General features: G+C 40.6%; 1 protein-coding gene across 2 annotated transcripts in view; it reads left to right on the top strand.

Annotated features, from left to right (window-relative positions):
- LINGO2 (leucine rich repeat and Ig domain containing 2) overlaps positions 1-24,650 on the top strand; it is a 1,482,402-nt gene that overhangs the window by 1,165,186 nt on the left and 292,566 nt on the right. The window contains exon 1 of one of the 2 annotated variants that reach the window (XM_088472624.1): positions 9,826-9,869. The exons of the other annotated variant lie outside the window; for it this stretch is intronic. The gene's annotated coding sequence lies outside the window, so the exon portion shown is untranslated. Of the gene's footprint in view, positions 1-9,825; positions 9,870-24,650 lie in introns of those variants that run through there. 2 annotated transcript variants of the gene reach the window in all.

Here is a 24,650-nt window from a genome sequence, read left to right as displayed (position 1 = left end):
CAGAATCCTGATGCCAGAATCCCGACAGGATTAGGATACCGATGCCTGTAGGTAAGTATCCTAACCCTACCCCTAACCCTCCATCCCTGCATCCTAATCCTAGTTCCCCCCCCAGCCTAAACCAAACCCTATCCCCTGCAGCCTAAAACTAACCTCCCCCACCACAGCCTAAACCTAACCTTCCCCTGGTGCCTAACCCTAACCCCAATACTTACCATCGGTATGTCGGCAGTCGGGATGCTGGCACTGGGATTCTGACTGGTGTTGGGATTCCAGTGCTGGCATTCTAAGTGCCAGCATCCCAACTGCTGGGATATAAATGACATCCCCTTTCATATAAAGGGGTTAGACATGAGCCTCCCGGGCCCTGTAGCAGCTGCAGCCTCAGTTGTGCTGATACTTTTGCCATTGCTCAAAGTAGAAGAGCACAATTGCATTGAAATTTCTTGTGAATAGAGTTTTGTTATGGAAAAGGCCATTTCCTACAGGAGAAAAATTCCATTTATAGAATAATTGAGTTCTGCTTTTACAGGTTTACTTCATCATTACAAAGTGAATGCTATTCCTCCTGTAACTGTAAATTTCAGCAAATTTAGAGGCTGTGAATAGAGCTGAGATGACAATGGTGAATTTATTCTGATGTATGGGGTGGTTGACTAGGACTTGCAAAACTTGCACAGTCTTATACTAAATGCTTAGGGATGGAATGATCTAACTCAAAGCAATGATGTATATATAATGGGTACAGGGCGTGAGGGTCCATGGATCACAGAGGGCTTCGCGCAGCGCGTTTTATACTCAAAACAGACCCTTCTGTGTGCTGAGCATGCCCCCCCATGTGATCTGCCAATAGCAAAATAATTGAAATGATATCTTCACTACCACATAGAAACATACACACACTCACAGATCATGTGGGACAAAATGTCAACATTATGATGTCTGAATATCGATCTGTCACATGTCGACATTCACATTGTTGACATTGGCATAATGTCGACATTGTGAATGTCGACAGTCAACATGTGAACATAGTTTTTTTTAGCTTATTTTAGCCCTGACCTTACTCTAACCCTAACTGCAGCTTGTCTCTAACACTAAAATGGACTGTCAACCTATACAATGTTGACACCTTGTCCACACCAAAATTCTGAATGATGACATAATGACTGCATAGAAACACACTTTTGAGTTAACTTTGCCATAAGTCTATTAACCTGACAGACTAAACAGCACTAATGCAATTTCTGCCGGGGCAGTGAGGGAGCCGGCACTGCAAATACAATGGTCCTCAAGGGCAGTCTGCACTAAAATGCGGGTTCGGCCTGCGTGGCCACACTTGCGAGGCCTCGCTCTCTTTTTATCAGCACGCGGCCTTGGCAGCAGCATTTAAGGATATGCATCATAAGCCCGCGCCGGGTGTCACTAAGTAGAGGGACCCCTCTGACAAGTGCATGTTTTGGGAGAGTGTTGACCTAAAATGCATTCAAAATGGCTGGCAAAAGGTTGCAAATGCACCCATTTGTAGGGCTTGATTTGCGAGTACTGACACCTTGGGGTATATTTAGGGTTTTTAGAATTGGAGATGTTGCCTATAGCAACCAATCGAGTTCTACTTAACATTTATCTGGCACATTCTAGAAGATAATAGCTAGAATCTGATTGGTTGCTAAGGGCAACATCTCCAATTCGAAAAACCCAAACTTTAGTAAATATATGAGTTGCATACTGATAAGATGACAGCCGCAAGTGGCATCATATTGGTGAAATGCATCTAAGACACACTTATTAATATAAATTTACTGAATACTTATTTTAAAACAAAACGAAATATGTTTCTTACTCAATTTGGGAAGGATGTCCATGATTATAAGGGTTGACTTAAAATAAATTAATTCATTATATGTTATATTTGCATTTTGTTTGAAGAACATTTCAAATGCTCCAAGTGACTTTGATATACAGGTTGAGTCTCCCATGTCCAAAATGCTTGGGACCAGGGGTATTTTGGATAATGGAATATTCCGTATTTTGGAATATTTGCATACCATAATGAAATATCTTGGGAATAGGAGCCAAATATACACACAGAATGCATTTATGTGTTATATTCACCTTACACACACAACCTGCAGATAATTTTATACAATATATTCAATAATTTTGTGGCTCAAACAAAGTTTGTGTACAGAAATTAAATTAATTTATGTTTCATATACACCTTATACACACAGCCTGAAGGTAATTGTATACAATATTTTTAATAATTTGTGCCTTAGACAAAGTTTGTGTACATTGAACCAACAAAAATTAAAGTTTTCATTGTCTCATTCATGCCAAAAAAATTCCGGATTTCGGGAATATTCCGTATTTCGGAATATTTGGATATGGGAGACTCAACCTGTACCTGTTTTCTGCACTTTCTGCTCTTTTACTGTAATGCATATGTACAGTATTGTGTACTATGATTTTTAGCATCTTTTGTGCTCTCTGTGAAGCCACACCTCCTTTTGTGTCCCTGTGGTCTTGAAACTTGCATGAGGAGGGAGGCGCATTTGCTACCTATGTAGATTTGTTCGGATATCAAAAAAGATAGCACACTGCAACTTTTTTTCATTAATGCATTTTGTAAATATGATTGCTTCCAGCTCTGAATGGAGTCTTCTGTGTGTGATTGGAATATTTTTGACAACCAAAGTACAGCAACACTCTTAAAGGTTAATAGTGAGTTCAAGGCTGATTTTTCAATCAGCCTTGCAGAAAGTTTGCAGAAATGTCCACAAGACAGTGGGGTAGATACATGAAGCTCTGGAAAGTGACAAAGTGCAGAGTGATAAACGACCATCCAATCAGCTCCCAACTGTCATGTTAAAGGCTGTGTTTGAAAAATGACAGTTGGGAGCTGATTGGTTGGTCGTTTATCACTCTCCACTTTATCACTTCCCAGAACTTCATACATCTGCCCCAATGTTCGATAATTGTTTATCAGCAAGCATTTTTAAAGGCACCTTTGAAATCAAGTTCACATCTGGATGGATATTTAATGGTCAATATGTTTAGTTCCTGTATTTGGGCTTGTACAGGCAACAGATCTTAACTTGAGTCTATTCCATATATGTCATGATATGAGAGAGTGCATAATACGAATCTCTCATGTCATATGAACTTGCTTAGTCATAGTAAATGTGATGCATGATAAAAACATAATAAGACTTCTCTTTGTAATAGTGTCTGACACATCCATACATTTATGTCTTTGTTTACTGTAGTTCCTGAGCTAAGAGGGTGAAACATACAGTATCTGTGACACCTCCAGGAACTGATTTGCAAAGATGATTGCTACACCTTCATCCATCACAGCCTATTTGGTAGTAATCATAAAAATGTCATAGTCATATGAGAAGCTGAAACTGTGGTCTTATTGTACCACAAGTAATTACTTAGATCTCATTTCAGCAGCTTTACATAAAACATGGAATTTGTTTGTTTCATTTGCCATTTATATTTACAATGTATTTGTCCTGAACAATGCGGTTGCTTAGAATTTTTTACAGTTTCATTTCAGTGTGTGCACACATGTCCTAAAGGCTGAAATGAATCCCGATCCAAGCCTTACCGTCATCACGCGGCTGCATTTCATCTTATTGTTTGTTTCTCAAAAATGTCTAGGACTGGAAAATATATAACAATAACATGCAAAAATGGGGATGAAAATGATTTAGTCACTGCAGCCCTGTTTATCAGGCTGGCTGTAGCCAAAACCTAATGAAACTGTCAAACGTAATTGGTAGGCCGGATGTGTAAGAACTAGTCAACATCAATATGTGCCATTGATGCTATTATCTAGTGAAGTATCTGTTTTTAGCATTGTTTGGCTGGATATCATTATCTGGTTTCCTCACACACTTGGCATGTATCTATTTCAGGGTTGTTTTTATCACATTTTATACAGCTGCAGGTTCCAGGTGGATGTGAAGCTTTATTGTACAAGTCCCATTATTTTCTATGTAAGGTTGTTTTACAGGTAGGACAGAGTTCATGGTGGCAAGCTTTATAAAGACAGATTACGTTGATAAGGAAGTCAAGGACATCTTAAAAATATTTTTAGGTCAATGTGATGTTTTATATCAATTTTGTTGGTTAAAATATTTTTGCTTGGTTTCATTATTGTGTTTTTTTACAGTTGTAGATAACAGGGTATGTGACAATTCATTTTCATTAATTATAAATGACATAAGTACACTTGGGCTGGGAAGTCGGAAACACCTGGTGACTGCGAGTCTTAAAGAGAGATAAGTGAATCCCTCCCAGCTGTCTAAAACAATTCCTAGAATCTTCAAATATACATAATCTCCACTCCTTTCTCATCTTAGGTACCTGTAGTGGTGAGGAGCACTAAAGCTCAAAATTGCTTAAAAGTGATTCTGGAACTGTCTGTTAAATTGTGTCTAGAGAATGATCAGCATATATAATTTTTTTTTTTACTTTTCAAGTCAGAACAGGGCCTGATTCAGCAAGGAACGCACAGATGTAGAAGCACGCACCCATCTGCTGCGAGAATATGCCAATCAATGCATACGCACGGAGACCACAGCAAAAGATGCAGATGCCCAGCCCCATACAATGCCGCCCATCCCCTTTTACTCACAGCCCTGATCAGCACGCAAGATAGCATAAACATCGGTATCATCGAGAACCTTCTGACCCATTAGCCTAATAGTGGTTGACCTGACCAGCCGCAGAATTTTGCCCGCTTCCTGTGTATAGCTTACGGTATGGCTGCATATGCCACTGCACTGCCTTAATTATGACCGCCCCTATAACGGCGTTATAACACCTGCGTTCGTCTGACCACCCCTTGTCACCAACCACAAATGGCACTACCTGTCAATCAATATCGGAGGAGTCTGCATACACACTGCGTGTAGTCTGCGTACCCTAACCCGATCGCACTGGTTAGTTTGCGCATGCGCAGTGCGATGTGTACACATGCGCAGTGCAAAAACATTGACCAAGTGCATGTGTTCTCTCCTGTGTTTTCCTTACTGAATCAGGCCCAGAGTTCCATGAACATCGAAACCTCAAACTTATAACTCTAATGGTAGGTACCCTCTGGACTATATGTCATCCGATCCTGCGGATCGAAGCGACTTATCAGGTGCATCGTCTAGTGTGTACCCATGATATATGAGCTCTCATGGGTCATTAGCGACATTGCCTCTCTGCAGTGCAGATGGGATGCCGCCAATGATGTCATGCTGCAGCATGACATGTGTTCCCCCCCCCCATGGACCATACACTTGCAGCGTGCCAGGTCCCCTCACTGGCGATATCGTGCTGGGTACACATCGTCTAATGTGTTACCAGCTTAACACAGTAATAATAGTCATTATTCCAATTAATAATATGTTAAAAATACTGTAATATGTACCCATTTAATCTCAGAACTTGAACAGGAAACATTAAAACACAAACCATTTGTATATTTTTCAATTTTTAACAACTCAGACAACCGCAACGGTCGGTGAACCTCGAACACAAGCTGCAAACACAAGGTTGAAAGTTCACACTGCAAAAGTGAATCGCCTAAAATATCCAATCATACCATTAACAAGTTTGATGCACAGAAACCAGGCAGATTATTCAAGCATCTCTAATGAAGATTGTCAGACAGGCATACATTTCTCACTCCACATTTGCAGGACAAATCATAGTCTAGTATAGTACAGAGCCGCAACTAGACTTTCTAGTGCCCTGTGCCAGAGAGAGAATTGGCGCCCCCCCCCATTTTTTAAATAGGGACATGAGATTGTGCACCTAAAAAAGGGCCATGGCCTCATGGGGAAGGGTCAGGGAAGAGATGGGGAGGCCAGGAGATGCTGGGGATAAAAGAAGAGGAAGCTACAAGTGAGAATGATAATAAACAGGAAAACTGACAGGCCCAAACAGCACCCCCTGCCCTGCGGTGTCCTGTGCAATGGCACTGATTGCACTACCCTAGTTACAGCCCTGGTATAGTAGTATACAGTAGTATAGTAGTACTGTATATAGTATAATAGTATAAAAATGTAACAACTATGAACCTGATCAAAGTTGTACGCTATGGCGATTTTTACGCAGAACAAGCATTTTTTTGCTATTGCGCATATGTCAATGTTGCACTGCCCACGAGCAGCGATTGTTTTGAGAAGGCAGCAGTGGGCGTCCCTATGCTTGGGTAAGCTTTGGAACTATTAGCATATTTTCACAGCTGCGGTGGGTGTGAAACTGCAGCTGCGATTACATTAGCGTCCATCTCTGAATCAGGCCCTATATACCACACTACGCTGTGGGTTTTTTATATTTTTGTTATCTTCTCATAGTCAGATGTTAGTTATGGACTTGACAGGTGAAGCTGAATGGAGAGTCCTCTCGCTTAGCTCTTAAGTGAAAACTACATTTATTTATCTGAATGTCAGTGAGCTTCCTGAAAACAGAGGCAAAAGAAATTGCATGGTCAAACAAGCTATTTTGCAGAGAAGCAAACTTCCAGAGATACAATCTTTGTCATTCCGCACTATTTTTACATTGTTCTGAATTATAGTATATGACTAGGGCTGGGGTGACAAAGGTCTCTTCATTCCGCTATAAGATGTGGTTTGGGGGGTTCTGGGAACTCTTAAGGCTAAATTCAAAATGTGCAAAACCTTTGCTGACAAACGCTGAAGTGGATAAATATTCACTGGAACATTTTTGAAAACTTTGCTTACCTCAAGTTGACTCCAGCAGTAGTGTCATACTGACAGGGGCATCCAATGAAGAGAGGGGGCCCATGTGCAGTGTCTAAGCAAATCCCCCCCTCCCCATCCTCATCCTGATGCATGTGTATGCTAAACCCTGGCACTGTGTCAAAGTATACAGGAAAATGTATACCATTTCCCTTGAGGTTTCTTAGGAGGCAGCCGCAACCACTGCACAGGGTAAGTATATTAAATTGGTGCAGAGTGTGTGCTGTGGGCCACCCTGGACCAAGGGGCCCAAGTGCACTGATTATATATACACCACTTTATACTGACCAGCTTCTAAACAGAGACTTCAACGAGACACATTTCATGCACTTACTCCTTCTGTGACCCACTTGCCTGGTCTTGCTGCCTTGGTTTGGGTAGTAGAGGAACACCATTGAATCCCATGCTAAGATAAATCATGTCAATGCTTCCCCAAATTCTCAAATCACCTGTTTTCCTTAAGTGTTGTCTGTCATCTTTATATAACAAACTATTTTATACTAGGGAGTTCACCTTTATAGCTACAGTAACATATCATTTTCACAAAGTGCTCTGTGCATTGTTTGCCTTTCCCATATAACTAGCGTACCTGAAAATACAGCCAAACGAGAAGGTAAGGGCAGTAGTAAGAGGCAGCACAAATAGGAAGCAGCAAATGGATGCAAGGGAGACATGTTTTGATTTATTTTCTTATTTATTTCCCAACAGCACTATAAAAACTATACAAAGCATCTGTGAAAACTTAGCATTAGGGAAAGACCACTGCAAAATATTCAGAAGGTGGAGTGTCGGTCATGTTGTACAATATACAGTATATTTGAGCACTGGTCTGACTCTGCTTGATTGCCTAGAGGCCAGGGCATACAACTGGATGTATAGAGGGATAGAAGTACCAGGCATCAGGCTGATGGGGGAGGAGGGGACTGGGGTCCTCACTAATGTAGAGGGAGGTGACAGAGGGTGTTATAAATCTCGCTAATGCAGGGAGAGAGGCACTGAGGGCCTTACTAATATAGGGGATGGAGGACAAGAATCTCACTAATATGGGGGAGGGGCAGGGGACTCACTAATACAGGGAGAAAAGGCACTGAGTGTCTCACTAACATGGGGGGAACAGGGGTCTCACTAATACAGGAAGTGAGACCCTGGGGTCTTACTAATACCCCTTTCACATCGCAAAAGTAACCCAGTATGTTGCCGGGTCGACCTGAGTCAAGGTGCAGTGTGAACGCGCCAACAGAAAAATTGTGACTCTGCGACTCGGCATTTCAACCCTGCAATCGACCAGAGTTGAACTCGGGAACAAGCAGCGTGGATTTGCAGTGTGAACGTGCCCAACCCGGGTTATCCAACCCGGGTCTCAGCAAACACCACTGATTGGATTTTCCTGGGTCTCACTTGATGTCAGCAGCCAACCGCAAAGGCAGCACACTGCAAACAACAGCAGAGGCAGTATTCTGGCAGCCTGGAGTGGGTTAATACCACTACTGTCATTACAGTGAAGGCTAAATGGAGTGAGGAAGAAGTGAACTGTACACTATGCAGGCAGATGCTGCATCATGCTCTCACTGGCTGAAACAAACAGCAGTAAAGCACAAACACTCATGAACTCAGGGCTACACAGTAATAATCCATCAGCCATGATTCCTGCAATGCTGTGAGTAGTCTCCATCCCTCCTTTTGTTCCCTTTTGTGATCTTATCTTTTACCCCTTTTACACCAAACAAATAACCCGGGTTATTGCCAGGTCAATCTGGGTTGAGGCTCCCAAAAAAATAATCCGGGTTGATTTACCGGGCAATCTTACTCGGGTTGAGAGCAGGGTTGAAAACGGGTTGTTCCCGTGTCATGCGGCAGTGTGAACGGGTGCTACCCTGATTATTTGACCCGGCTAGCTCTGAAAGATGCTGATTGGAGCTTCTGGAGCACTGGCAGATGATGTAATTTGTCAGTGCCCTGCAGAGAGATGCACATGAAGCCATCGCTTGCCTTCCTAACCTCCTGCACCACAGCAGCCTGACCAGCAGCCACAAAAGCAGGCAGGCACACAGCCTGCCATAGCCAGAACTGCAGCCTGCACCACAGCCTGACCAGCAGCCACAAACGCAGGCTGATACATAGCCTGCCACAGCCAGAACAGCAACCTGTAGCAATGCTGTAATCAGTCCCCACCCCTCTCTTTTGTTGCCTTTTGTGACCATCTTTGTCAGACCTTAAAACAGACCATTTTAAATGACTTCTATAGAGAAAAGCAGGGATTACCCGGGTTCAGTGTAAACGGGGCAAACCCGGGAATAACCCGGGTCGAGTTGCAGTGTAAACGGGGTCTGTAGCAGAGTTCGACCCGGGATTGACCAGTGTTCAAATTCCAGGGTCAGACCCGGGATTTTGGTGTAAAAGGGGTATTTGTTAATTACATCCATAGGGTTTTACATGGCTGACCCGGGTTCAGTGTAAACAAGGCCAACCAGGGAATAACACTAGTCGAAGGTGCAGTGTGAAAGGGGTCTGACCCGGGTCGCAGCTGGGTTGGACCCGTGTTCAAAATCCTGTGTCAAAGCAGAGTTTGCGATGTGAAATGGATATAGTACACTAGGACTGGTAGGCCTTTGCAATCATTTCACCTCAAGTTTCTGCTGATCATAATTCCACTGATAATGTCAGATATATAGAATCAGTGACCAGCAGACATAACACTAGAAATGACATGGGCAGTGCTGGACACATTAGTATATACTGTATAATGCTAGCTTTGTATTTTGCAAGTTTATCAGTTTAGATGTCCTTTGCCTCAGTAATAAATTGGCTAAAAGCTCTTATAAAGAAAGGCCAGTATCTTACAGATGGGAGACTTGGCAGCCTGCAGTCACTCTTGGTATCCAGCATGAGTTTGCCTTTGATTTAAAGTCTTTTTTTTTTAACTGAACTTCACTGCCTTGGAAAGTTGACAGCATTATTGCTGTCTTTACTTAGAATAGTCACAACAAAGCACTAATAACATGACTGAAAGCACCAATCTTTCCCTGCAGGTGTAAGGAATATTATAACAAATCAACAAATGACATTCTAATGAAACAGAGGTTTACAGTCACGCTGAAACAGGTAACCTGGAAGCTGTTTGCTTTTCTCTGGAATCTCTCATTGCTTTTTCTGTTATTTCCAAACACATTCCGTCTTCTAGTCCCTTCATAGAATATGCTGCAGATAATTAAGGTATGTGAAGTCATGCGTTTATCTGTGTTACTTGATATCAGTGTATCATCTGCAATTTTATTTGGTAAACTATCTATAGGATGTAGTTTATAGACTGGCGGACTAAATGCTGCCGGTCTATATCCCGACAGCAGAAGCCCGACAAGGAACTTAAGATAGGCATCAAAATACAGATGCCTATCTTAATCCTGACGCCGGAATGTGGAAAGATGCCGGACCGATCTAGGTAAGTCCGGCCGTCCTTAGCACTTAGCCGCGCGGGGGGGGGTTGGTTTAGGCACCCCTGGGGGGACTTAGGGTGTCAGGCACCCCCCGGAAAGGGTTAGGGATAGGCTAGGGGAAGGGGGCGGGGAAGGCTTAGGCGCCACTGGGGGAGGTTACAGTTAGGCAACCCCCTGGGAGGGTTAGGTTTAGGGTGCGTGCGGTTTAAGGCACCCTCGGGGGGACTTAGGGTTAGGCACCACCCCAGGAGTTTTAGGGTTAGGCATCCCTAAGGGAGATTAGGGTTAGAGGGGTGGGGGGTGGGTAGGGTTAAGGGACTTACCTGCTTTGTTGGGATTTTCCTCTGTTGGGCTTCCGGCATGGGCATTCAATAGCCGCCGGGATTTATGTTGTTGAGAAGGCAAGTTGGGTTTCTTATCCCTCTGTATGTGTGGCGGGGGGTATAGTAAGCACACATTAAACAACTTATGCAGATGGCAATGAACTACTGAATATAACTTAAGCCATTTTTGCTTCATCAGATATTATGAAATTACTATTTTTTTATCATTGCAAATGCTATGTATATTAGTAGAAATTTAGTAATGAAGACTGCATAATGAAGAAATCAGGCCTGGTTCAGAGGTGGACTCAGAGACGATGTTGGTTGCAATAGAGTGAATTTTTGCTACAGCATATGCCCCAAAGCCACATTGCGGGCATGCAACGATTGGTTTGCTAGAGGATTTATTCGCAAAGTGAGTCACAGGTAGTCAGCGTTTCAAGGAGGTAACTTGGGCTGGGTAGAAAAATGCAGGCATGTCGGGACCATTTTATGGGCATGCTCTAGTCAGCCACTGTGAATTCCTATGCAGCTGGAGAGGCCCAGGCATCTTAGATGAGACTCTTAATCTAAAACAGCATAAACTTGCTCAGAGGTTTGATGGGTAACCGATGTGTGACCGATGTTTACGATGTTTGGTCTTTTATGTGTAATCGGTGGATGTGAGACACCAGAGGTGGACGTCTCTGTGTCCAAGACATCAGCTAATTCATTAGAATATTTTCACAAGTGTATTGCATACGGAATCATAGACGTGATGAGATTTGAATGCACCTCTGAATAGGGCCCATTGTATCACTGTGTTTGACCTAGGTTAAAAAGTAAGTGGCCTGGGCTCCACATGCAGTGAGTTGCAATGATATAGCTAAAATTAAAACAATTTTATTTATCTTTTTAAAAACATTATAACCTTAATACAACCTCATTGACCAGTTTTCAATGCAGAGGGTGAATTCTAGTGACCAACTAATACAAATACATGAATAGAGATTAACAATTAGAGAGAGCAGTGTGGTGGCTGATACATAATACATAAGGTGTCTTAATGATATATATACAATACTGGCTCTCCCCCTATCTCTGTTTCCTTTACTATGCAGATGGTGCTATAACTTTGGTGGTTTTACAATGTAGACCACTTCAAATCACTTGTGGCGACATCACCTACCCCAATGGCTAATGTTCTAACTTACAGTATAGCTAGGTATAAGGTATTACACTAGCCATCTCAATCAATCCAACATTAAAAACACTGCACCCAGGCCAAAGTTGCCAAAGCGTCTTGTAAAGTCACAGGCAGGAAACAATTGCTCTGCACTGTGCCATGATTTTTGCTTTGTAAATAACACCAAGAGAGGCTCCCTATTTTCCATAACCACAACTATTATTTACCACAACATAATACTGTTCACTTAGCTTAGAATTCATCAAGCTTCCAATTTTTGTTACCAAAAATAAACTTATCACTCATTTCAAAATTTTGAATAAATATTGACCACTACCATTACCTGTAGTTGCCCCTGACATTTAGGAGCAGATGTATAGTATTTAACTCTATGCTAAAAAACACAAAGTAGATGCATACAGATCTTAATGCATCTTGAGATGTGTGCTTCTCTGTTTATGTGCAGAAGTATGCAAATTTAATGTCCACTATTTTATAGAGTAAATTATTCTAATTTTGCTACCTACTTTGTATCAGTCTCTTAGTGTGTAGTGTACCTGACAATTGCCAGGAAATCAGTTTGCTATCGAAGTGTACATTGTCTGAGATGGCACTTTCTTTCTGCTTCTTTCTCCCCTTCAAATTTTTTTTTATTATAGGTATGTTATGGCACCATCTATCTGACTATAGTGCTATTCTGTGGTCTTCTATTTACCACCATGATTTCACGGTCTATTTGGCAGCTGTCTGTGAAGTACAGTAGTCTGCCTTTCAGTCTTGGTTACCTTGTGGATTGCTTGGTTCTGGTTACAGTACACTGGAGGAAATGGTAGAGCCAACATCTCTGATGAAATACTGTATGTGAAAACTTTTTATTTGAGTGCTGTGACCTATGATCTGGCAAACACATATAATAGGGAGTCACAGCTGAGTAGAATGATTGACCAGAGGTGATGCTGTGTAACAATAATATTGTTTTTTATGGTTTGGGATAATTGGAAATTATTGTACTGCTATGACCATGAAATAAACAAGAATCTAAGGTGGTTTCCCATATAACCACCCTTTTTCTCATTTTTTACATGCTGTAAAACTTAAACTTGTCACATCACACTAAATACAAATTTGATTTCAGTGTAATTTGGATGTTCTCCCCTGAGCATGGGGTAACTCTCTCTAAAATTGTTAAGAATGCCTTTTTTCCCTGGATTTTATTTTATTATAGTGTGAAATGGACACATTTCTACAGAAATATCACACAGAATGGTTTCTGAGCTAGATTTAATATTGGCATTTGATATTTTGCCCACATGGAAGATGGTGCCCACTGGGTGAAGGAATAGGATGAGACCTACAGTAGTTTTCCCTCAGTAAGAGTTAGGCAGTATCCTATTAGCGGCTAATTACCGCCGATGGGGCTATCCAATTAGCTCCAATGCCGTCACTTAACCAAATCCCCAAAAAGTAAGGTTCCTTTTTTAGATCACGGCTATACGGGGATCCTTTGTGTTTTCAGGGAAGAAACAGAACTTTTCCACATGGTACAATCTGACTGTGAAAATGAGGTTTGAGGGCTGATAGGACACATGCAGCTGTTTATATTTTTTTTATTTTGTTCCAATTACAAATAACAAACTTAAAAGGTGCAGTACATCAAAATGTATTGCATTGAAAAAATTATATGGCCATGTTGCAAAAGGAACCATTATTTACCACCAGTGGCAGCTCCAGAGGTGGGGCTGCAGCACAGTCCATAATTCAAATAGGGGAGCCACACCAACTGCCAGTAAGTCCCAACCATCTATGTCTGGCAGCGTTTCAAATAACAGTTGGTGTTGCTCCCCTATTTGAAATTTGGACTGCGCTGTAGCCCCACCTCTGGAGACGCCACTGTTTACCACCTCAACCCAACATAAATTAGAGAACACGCATTGTGACTCGTGCATAGCAAAGTGGGTGCTTGTACATTTTCTGAAATGTTCAGTATATTACTATCTTATTTTCTACTATTCATCTTTTTTATTCTAATTTACAGTAAATGCTGTTTTATGGTCTGTTTGTTCTTTTATTATCAGCTGTGTAGTAATAAGATTTTTACCCTATTCTTTTCTCTGTGCAGTATCACAGAAGTAGAAAAGGTTCATGAATAAAAGCTGATATGTGGTGAAGGGCTAGTTTATAAACCACACCCAAATAGCTGAAAATAGGCCAGATGGACAGCACTTAGCACACGGACAGATAAAATGTCTGTCAGATCGACAGACATTTTATCTGGCAGCCTGCCAGCCGCAGATGTCGCCGGCATACACTGCGAGATTTCTTTCACAGTGTATCAGCCCGACATCCGCGCTCCGCCCCCGGGGGAGGAGACATTTCCCTGTTCCTTCCGTAGGAAGGAACACAGGAAATGTCTGTCTGTGGCCTCGGCTGGGCATACACTGCCCGATGCGGCCAACAGTTTACCGGGAAATATCGCATCGGACGGGCATGCTGGACAATCCGGCATGGCCGACCGAGCTACAATTATCGGGGCGATCATCCGATATCAGGCGGGTCGCCCCGATAATTGTAGCGTGTATGGCCAGCATAACTAACAACTGTGTTTGTATATATATTTGTATACAGTATATATGAAGAATGGGCACCTTTACTGCATGAAAATAATCCATAGGTCACTGCAGACGGCGGGCAGACGAGATCCATTTTTTTTCTAAGTGTTCATTTTTACACTTTGCTGACATTGTCTAGTTTTAAATCTGTAAGAGTGATTCGATTATTGTTGTATACTGCTAAACAATATTTGCATCATTGTGGAAAATACCAGTAATCAGCTTTACAATATCTGGAGCATTCAGAGAATATCTACCTTCAGAAGCCTTAAATAAAAAATAAGCTGTACATACAAAACAGAGATGGCTTCAGGTGTAGTACAACTCATGCATTCAATTTCAAACAATGAGTTAATACTGTTGTTTTGAAACAACAGCTAAAAGAAGATGTAAAATATCACCAGGTGTTTATATGAATCTTTAGACAGGTAACAACAATAAAATAAAAAGAGTAAATCCATATGACATATTTTTATAGCTATAGCAGATGGGGATATAATGCAACATTTTAAGGCAAGGAATATGTTAATTGCAAAGGCAAGGAAGGAAAGTGACCTAGAACAGATGGGACTTCTCCAGGCAGGCAAAAGAGATGAAAGGCATCATTTTCTCCTGCCACATCGAAATTCAACACCGCGTTGTCATCTGGCTTTATATGTTCAGCAGGGAGTAATTAAATTGAGCAGTGATATCACTACAAAGTTGTGTAATTTCCCATAAAGATTCTATAAAGGGGTTTATCTGGCCCTCTTTGACAATTAATGCAATAGGACACAAGACTCCAAACCACAAAAAATTATGTATGTGAAGTATGAATCAGCATGTCACTTGAATATAAGAGGCTCATCTAACTAGGCTATGATTGAATTTTTTTTTCTATTACATTTAGATGTAACCTTCAAATTGTATGGGGATTGAAAATGTATAACTGAGTAAAAAGGGCACTGAAGCAATATAAAACACAAAGTATAATATAAAACAAAGGTGTGCTTTTCTTTAAAGGTAATATATCATAATAATATGTCATTATGTCTGTAACACAATGGCAAAGTAGATGGATGTACTATATTAGGAAAACATAATGTAGTGGATATTAACATGTATGATCTTTAGCCAAAGAGCTTGTATAAACAACATAAAAAATATATGATAATTCTGTACTCCTGACACAATTATGATGTTTTATATTTTTAAATTGGAATGTAATGGTTTAATAATGGGGTTTTCTTCACAAAATAAATTATTAATTGTATAAAGAGTAAATATATTACATTTAAGTTGTTAAAATATATTAAATTAGTCACACATTTTGTAAATTATTGGTTTATTAATAAAGGTATTTCAGTTAAATGTGAAATGTGTCAAGAACACCATTAATGTGCTGAAGAAACTTGTAAGTAATTGAGTAAATTACTATATTTGAAATGTTGCAAAGTGCAGGGGGTTTAAAGATTCTAAATTCGAACTGGGTGGAAAGTAAGCAATTTATTCATACCCCAACAATTATTAACCTTAGTGTGCATCTGTATGCATGTGATAGGGAATATAGATTGTAAGCTCCACTGGAGCAAGGACTGATGTGAATGGCCAAATATTCTCTGTAAAACACTGCAGAATATGTGTGCGCTATACAAATAACTGGTAATAAATAAAATAAATAAATTTACAAATATAAACATTAGCCTGAGAATCCCACCACCACTACCACTGCAACCAAGAGAGCTGCAGGGGCATGGTACTGGGAGGGATGTCAGATGACCTCTGGTGCATTCCAAGTGGGGCATCACAGCAATCTTCTAAAAATGGGCACACCTGGCCCACAAGAGAGGCCCAGGCCACAGTAACTAGTAACCCCTCTCTGCATTCTTCACCACTACTATAAACCCAATAGCAGTGGTGGAACTCCCAGAGGCTGTGAAATCTCTGGCCTCCAGGTGCCAGCTGTCAGGGGGCACCAGGGAGCCGGCCCAGCAACAGTAGGATACAAGGGACACACAGATAAATCAATCTATAACCACAGCCTGCTCCCTGCTGATGACTGCAATGGCACAGGCAGCGGTTATAGATGGATATATTTGTGGAGTCCGGGGAGCTGGTCTCTTGTGCAAGTCACAATAAACAAAAAAAAAATATTGCACCAGCCGCCACTGCCGGTGCCTTAAGATTTGCATGGCATCATGCCATGTCACTGAAAGGCAGAAGAGCTGAAAGAATACCCAGAAAAAGTTAAGTGTATGTGGGCTGGAGCTGAAGAGAAACTGCGGGTTCTGGCTAGATAGACACCGGGGGTAGGGGGGGCTTGGGAGACAGAAGGGAGCTGGTTGGAGAGACACTTGTGCCTGAAGAGACACTGGGGGGGGGGCTGGAGAGACAGAAGGGGGCTGACTAGACACTTAGGCGAGCTGGAGAGATACCACAGAGCTAGCTGGAGCTGTAGAGACACTGGGAGGCTGGAGATACAGCAGGGGCTGGCTGTAGCTGCAGAGACACTTGGAGGCTGGAGAGGTTGAAAGGGGCTGGCTGGAGCTGGAGAGACACAGGGGGGCTGGAGTCCATGGTTGTGAGGGTGGCCATGAGGGTGAGCATCATTGTCTGTTTGTCCCTGGGTGCCTGGCATGAACTTATGCCTTCTGCCCAATAAGACATATTATTAATACATTAAAGAGCAGTAGGCTTTGACAGCAGTCAGAGATCACCCTTTAGGTGCACTATATATACTATTAACTGTAAACACATACTGTATATGAGTAGGTGCTGTCACTTACTTCAATACTCACTCTGACCTTCTATTGCTAGTTTTGCTTTTTATTAGATATATAGACAGCTCTTCTAGAGGGGAGTGTGGGTTACTGTTAGTAAACCAAAGATGAAATGCTTAATTAAAATTGATTAACTTTAAGGACACAGGTACATTAAAATATTCCTAAGTATGACATAATGATACTGAAGGATTTGTGTTATAAAGTACATATTTAAAAAAAAGTATAGTTGTACTATGAGTTCTAGAGGAACTGACTGTATACTACAGGGTAATATAATTTGTAGCATTTTCTAGGGCAGTGTGTGCTTGTTATTCATAGACAGAAAAACAGAAGAGCAGTGAAGAGTAGAAGGTTGAACTGCCTGGAGAATCCTGTGCTTACTCTTCTTGCCTAACTCAGACACTTTGCCACCCATAATAACAGTATAGTATCTAATGTCTGATATACTGATATGGGACCATCAGTACACTTGTTCTCTTACACGGCAAAGAACAAATGTGCACAGCATTGAGTACACGCTTAACAAGTTTATTGTAAATGCTAAATCCACAAAAATGTAACATTTAATTTAAATGTTTTAAAATATAGACTACAATGGTTCACACCTGTGCTCTATAGGCCTGATTCAGACACACTCGCGAGCGGCTGTCCACTCGCAAGTGGGTCGATGTTCTGGACTGAGCATACGCACGACGGAGGGAGCTCCATCGTGGGCATGCGCCAGACGCGACGAGCGAAGGAAAGTCCTTCGCTCGTTGTGTCCGATCAAAGGGGGCGTGCTGTCAATGTTGATTGACAGCACGCCCCCTTTGGTAGGCGTGCCGGGGGCGTGCCTCCCTGACGGGGGCGTTCCCACGGGAACGCCTCCCGTCAAAAGCCGGCCCACTGACATTACTAGTGTCTGATAGAGCCAAAATCACTCCGGAGCTTGCGGTTGAAAACCTCAACCGCAGGCTCCGGCTCGCTATTTCGATGGTCGCGATGGTCTCGACCATCGCGGCCATCAAAATGCACGCTCGTATAGCGTGTGGGTGGTGACCCACAGCTATACGAGCGTCCAGAAGGACGCTCCATTTTCATGGAGGCCAGCCCTCATTCAGAGCGTGCGCTCTGCTCAGAGCGTACGGCTCTGAATGAGGGCCAATATCCCCAATGCTAGTAACAGAATCTCTTCCTTGAATGGACCCTCTTTCCTGTTGTCAAAGCTCTGACCTTCCTATTTTCCAGAAGTCACTCCAACCCTCAAATTCTCATTTGCATAAGTAAGGAGCCCATGGAGAGTGGGTATAGCTTTTACAACTGGAAGAGGGATCGCTGAAGCTGGAGAGAATATCATACAAACATTGAGTGACCTCTCTATTTGCAATACAAGTACAGTAAGCATGGTTCAGGAATTAGTTTTTAAACTATGTATATATATATATATATATATATATGTATATATATATATATATTTATATATATATATATATATATATATATATAGGACAGGGGGCGCACAATGTTGAAGCAATTCCTATCATGGAATACTTCTAGCTTTTTTGACTCTATCTTCCACTAGATTCTCCAATAGTTTGCTTGTCAATCTTACTGTCATTGGGGGAGATGTACTACACTCTGAGAAGTGATAAACTGGAGAGTGATAAACCGCCAGCCACTCAGCTCCCAACTGTCATGTTACAGGCTGTGTTTGAAAAATACAGTTAGGAGCTGATTGGCTGGCACCTTATCACTCTCCATTTTATCACTTTTCAGAGCTTAGTACATCTGGTCCATTAAGACAAGTATGTCTGATGTATGTTTGACTTCCATTTTGTAAGGTGACAGCTGTTGAAATGAACGCAGCTGTTCCTATCAACAGGCTTTATATATATATATGTATTGATTTTCTTAACCACATCCCAACAGGAAGTATCTAGAACATGGCTTCTGAAAGTGTAAGTCTATCAGTTTTACACTGCTTTTGTATAACCTCTGGCATAGTGCCTTATTATAATATTATAAATGTTGTTTTTGTGATAACCAAAAACACAGCATCCACTCTTTGTAAAAGACTTTTCAAAGTTTTTATTTTATAATGTTATTTTATTTGTATGCAAATAAAATATATTTTGAGCCTGAGAACGGTTAATTAGTAGAATGCATAATCAAATTAACTTGATCAATGCAGCTATATAAACATTATCAGTGTCCATTATGGACACACCCACTGCCAAAGTCCATTGTTGACAAAATGCATTTGAATTGTTCTACGGAGACATAGGATGCATTGACGTCATCTATCTGAAGACGAGGCATGTAGCGCATTAACATCTGTGGTCATCCAGAAAGATCAGTGGGACCACAGTGCGTACTACACCAGGCATGTTTTATCAGAAATGCCAGCTATATTTATATTTCTGAGTCTTTTTAATACTTAAGTAAAGATTGTGTCATACGTACTTCACCATTGTGCGCCCCCTGTCTATCTGGCTATCTATCTACAGTATTTTTGGGCCTGATTGAGATGTGGATGTGATCTGTGCGGCATCTTTGGTAGAAGCGGATCTGAGCAGGTATGTAAATGATTGTAGTGTTAAAGTGTTGTCTTTTAAGACGCTCTTTTGTTCCTTCTCAGATCTGCTACAGACATCTGCTAGATGCAGCATTGGCTTACGATCACAACCGGAGGTGGACCATCGGACATTCTGAGTTCCTTTAGGGTTACTCAGAATGTCCAGGTGCCGAGGCCAGTTAATCTACATCCAATGGCGCAGACTCTGACTTTGCCATGCCTCACAAATGCGGCCAACACTCCCCCGTAATGTGAAATATCCCACCTCTCTGCCCCCAAATGGCTGGAGACTCTCACTCACCTGATGTCTGAAGCAACACTGTGTTCACTGAAGCAAGACCAGATCTGCATATGCCCAGTGTGGCTCCTGCACATGTGCAGATCAAAAAACATCGGCCACTTGTGGCCAATATCACCAGTGCGTCTGGATCTGAATCAGACTAGTGCCATATACTGGATCTGAATCAGACTAGTGCCATATACTGGATCTGAATCAGACTAGTGCCATATACTGGATCTGAATCAGACTAGTGCCATATACTGGATCTGAATCAGACTAGTGCTATATACTGGATCTGAATCAGACTAGTGCTATATACTGGATCTGAATCAGGCTAGAACTATAATACTCTAGTTTATACTTGTGTAACTTTTGAAGGCTGAATACAGAGCTAGACGGGTATTGGTAAAGTAGACTTGAAGTAGAATTGTGGCATATGTCCATTAAAAATGCATAAGCAGCACAAGTCACGTTTATGTCTCTTGAACTGAATACACTTTGTAAAGTTTGTTTGTGCTCTGTACTTTAAAATGAATAGTAAGGACATTATCATGCTTTTACAAGAGCTCAGCATTATACAATCCCAGACAAGAAGAGAGATCATTTAATTCTTCTTTTTTTTATTTCAGTGAAAATTTTCAATCAAATAAGTAACTTTGAAAATTGTAGCCAGTTATACACAGCCTGCAGAATGCAAATACACCATTTAAATCAGGAAGAGATATTACATTGCTTGCCCTCCTACATTACCCTCTACTAATCCCTCAGATCACTGAAAGGAGATGAGGCTGCAAAAGCTCAGTTATTACTTCTTTTTGTAGATCAATTCAATTGCATTTTCATGGTCTAACTTATGGTGTCATTTGTGTAGACAGCAAGGGTTTTGCAAAATAAGTAAAAATGTAGTTTCCAGATTATCTGGCAAATAAATTGCAATTTACTTGAGCTGAATCTAAAGTATGTCTTTATTTACTTTTTCCATTGAAGAATATTATCTCAACTCACACAACAACCTGCACTTAAAACGATGGTATGCACTGTAATTTAAACAGTCACAAGTGCAGCGATAGGTTATTGACCTGATGGGTCTAGAACATAATAAATAACGGATGTATTCTAAATGTTGGACTGATTTGAATCATCACACTGTTCATAGATTTACTTGCCTTCTTGTTTGCCTTTTTCTACTGGGATATAATGTGATCGCTTGTAAAGAGCATCAATAGCAATATGTGTTAACCAGTATAATCCCATAATTTGTCCCTGAATATATGTCTTGTGGTTGGGTAAAACTGAGAGCACATAAGGCCTAGTCCTCCCGACAAAGGGGTAGATTACTAAAGCTTCTAAAAACATAAAAGTAAAGGTGTTGCCCATAGCAACCAATCAGATTGTAGCTATTATTTCTTGTCTGCATTAGAAGCTCTTAATACAATTCATAAAGAGAAAAAGAGAATTGAAAAAAAAGACTTACATTTGTAATAAAATTATTTAATAATTATGATAGAGACATTTGAGATTGTTATGATGAAGGAAACATTTTATTTCACTTAAATGATCACTAAAACTATTATTACAGCAGTTTTGGATGGAGTTCGATGACATAAAATAAATAATAATGCTACCACATCTGCCTGGTTGCCTATTTGATCTTACAGTCCCACATCGCACTCTGCTCTCCTTTTTTTGTTTGGCATGTTTAAATCAAATTGAGGGGTGTTTTTGTTCCTCCTCAGGAATATACCATTTACCTGACCCCACTTATCCTTAAAGATCAAATTATAAGTTTAAGAAAAACTGCAATAAATTCCTGCTTGGATTGTTTGGAATTTTTTATTTGATTTATTTTCCAAATTCTTTATTTAGTACTCAAGATCCTGGTTACTCAAACGTGAAGCTTGTGTTTTAAGCATACTTGTATTCATATAATGACACCTAAAACACCTAAAATAATATGCCTAGATAGATTTGTACACAGCCTATCTTCTAAAGCCATAAAAACAACAAAAAATAACTTACTGGCAAATGCCTTCTTAAATGTAATATCAGTAGCCAGTGGAAAGAAAATAAAACCTGGTAATGAATTTAAAAATATTCAAGCAACAGTGCTGCTCCGGGGACAGAACCAAAATGTGATTCATGGTGCAGTAAAAGCAAAAACACATTGTTTTAAATGATACACCAAAGGCCCATAAATTATTCCAATAATATATTTTTCTGTTGATACTATAAGGTTTAAAGAATAAGGAAAAAATAGACAATAACTTTACCTCCTTACACACAGAAACACTTGTCAAAATAATAATACATATATACTTATATAGAATACTATCTATATATTTAGTATGTACTGTTTAGAAGCCAGCTAGGTGATCCCATAAACACAGGTTATGGAACTCTAAAGTATAATTTAATATTCTATTTTACACTAGAGGGTATATTATACCTTATATTATATAATTAGTAATGCTGCAACCCACCAAAGCACTCATGCCCAAGGATGTTTCAGCTTTGCAATTTATAGAGTCTTCCCAAGTCTTCCTTACCTTACTTTATTTAGGGTATATTTAGTTTATTTAGTCAGGAGCCATCATTGAATTAATTCACAAATTGGTCCATAATTTGCTGACCAAGTAACATCTGCTGGAGTCGCAGGTCTGACACAGCGTATTGTCTTCCTCATAGAAAGGAAAGCATCCCATATGGGATATGGTCAATATCCCGGCAGATGGGATGCTGGTGCTTAGAATACCAGCACCGGAATCCCACTTGTGGAATCCCAAAATTAAGTAGTGGGGATAGGGGAGGGTTAGGATTAGGGTTAGGCACTAGGGGGGAGGTTATGTTCAGGGTTAGGCACTAGGGGGGAGGTTATGTTCAGGGTGTGGGGAGGGAGAGCTAGGGGTAGGAAAAGGGTTAGAATACTTACCGACATGTGTCAGTATACTAACCCTGTCGGGATGCCGGCGTAGGGATTTTAACCACTAGAATCCTGAGCGCCCATATATCTGCTCTTACTCTGACCATAAAAGAGCAGATCTGAAAATGTATTGGATCTGTGAAAAAATGTGAAAAAAAATTCTCGTATTTTGAGCAATATTGGCCCATTTTTTATAAAAATGCAATGATGTTATCAAACCAAATCACTCTACAAACGGCCAGCATAACAGAAACAGTGGGAATTGATTAACATAACTTACACAACTAAAATACTAAAAAAAAAAAAATAGGTTTGATTTTATTAGCAAAGAAAATGTTCTTGTTGATGGAGTGGATGGGGGATTGGGCATTCTGAAGATTATCCCAGGATTTTCTTTTCATTTTTATACAAATTCTAAATTTCTTCCAAGCAAAATTGGTTGGCTTTCTTTTATCCATGAAAATGTAAACAAACTGAACCTGAAATATGAACTCACCAGAAAAAAATACAATGCCTTGCTCTAGTGCTATAGGCGTACATCAAAGGAAAGCCAGTTTATTTTTATTTTTTTTAGTTTTGCAGGACACTGCAAAACCTCGCAGTGCCGTCCAACTGCACAGTGAAAAGAGCACAGATTGCCTAAGCATTTTTCATGTAGGCATATTTACAAATTGCATGACATTTATCATAGCAGCAACAGGAATATAAAGATAGGCTGTTTATGTGTGTTAGGATAAATGTTCTGTACAGAGCTGTGATGCAAAACAAATATTTCACATGTAGATTAGGACTTCGTTATACAGTTTGCTTATAGCCATGGACTTTAATGTTACGAGATTTATATACTAAAAATCAAATTTGCATGCAAATTAAGTGTGCTTTACATTGGTACCATTTGCATTGCTTATTTAAATGTCCAGCTGGCATATTTACAAAGAGGCAAGAAAAACATATGTATGCAAATATGTTATAAAAAATTGAGTGTTGTTATATTGTGATAGCACCTAAATTGCCGAAAACCTTTTACCATGTGTAATTGGGTGTGAATAACACAAATATTGTCCAGAAAAGAGAAATATACAGAATGGAAGAGGAGGTGTGATACTTCCAAATTGTGCATTTAAATTAGCTACTTAAAGTAGTCAGCCTGTACAGGGCATACCTACCAACATTCCCAATGGCTACAGACAGACACTGAAAATTAAAAACAGATGCACATAACCTAACTACAAGACACACATACTGTAATGGGGTTAATGCAGTTTCAGAAACATGAATTCTGGAAGGGAAAGAAAAATTTGTAGCCATTGAACAAATATTGCTGAGCATCACATACAGTACTGTATGTGCAAATTAGCCATCACTTAGTGAAAGAGATGTATCTCACCCTTTCATTGCCTGTCCCAATAGAAAATTAACAGTGTTATTATGATGTCCAAGGCCTTCTGTGCTTTGGAAGATTCTCATAAAAGTCATCCCCTCATTGGCTTATTTCACCCGTGAAAGGATAATTATTAACTTGTCCACTGCAAATGCTTGATGTCCAGAGCAAATTACTGGTTGGATACTGAGGTTGGCCAATCCTTCTGTCAGGATTGCGTCGACCAGATTCCCATGCAGAACCCAGTCTGCCACGTTACGTACCTCCGGTCTTTGGTTCACGGGGCTGAGCTGTTGTCCGACATCTTTGCGGCAACAATCCAGCTGCCGGGTACAGGACTTTTCTTCTCGGATCTCCTCTTCTGCACTAACCGACGTCTCTCATGCAGTGTGGCGTCATCCTCCATTGCTGCTAACAGGATCTCTGGTTCATGGGCACGGCCATCTTGCTTTGGT

This window comes from Taudactylus pleione, unplaced genomic scaffold (assembly GCF_031769625.1).
Source record: "Taudactylus pleione unplaced genomic scaffold, aTauple2 ptg000127l, whole genome shotgun sequence".
Taxonomy (NCBI): domain Eukaryota; kingdom Metazoa; phylum Chordata; class Amphibia; order Anura; family Myobatrachidae; genus Taudactylus; species Taudactylus pleione.
This window is presented reverse-complemented; position numbering and strand designations above follow the sequence as displayed.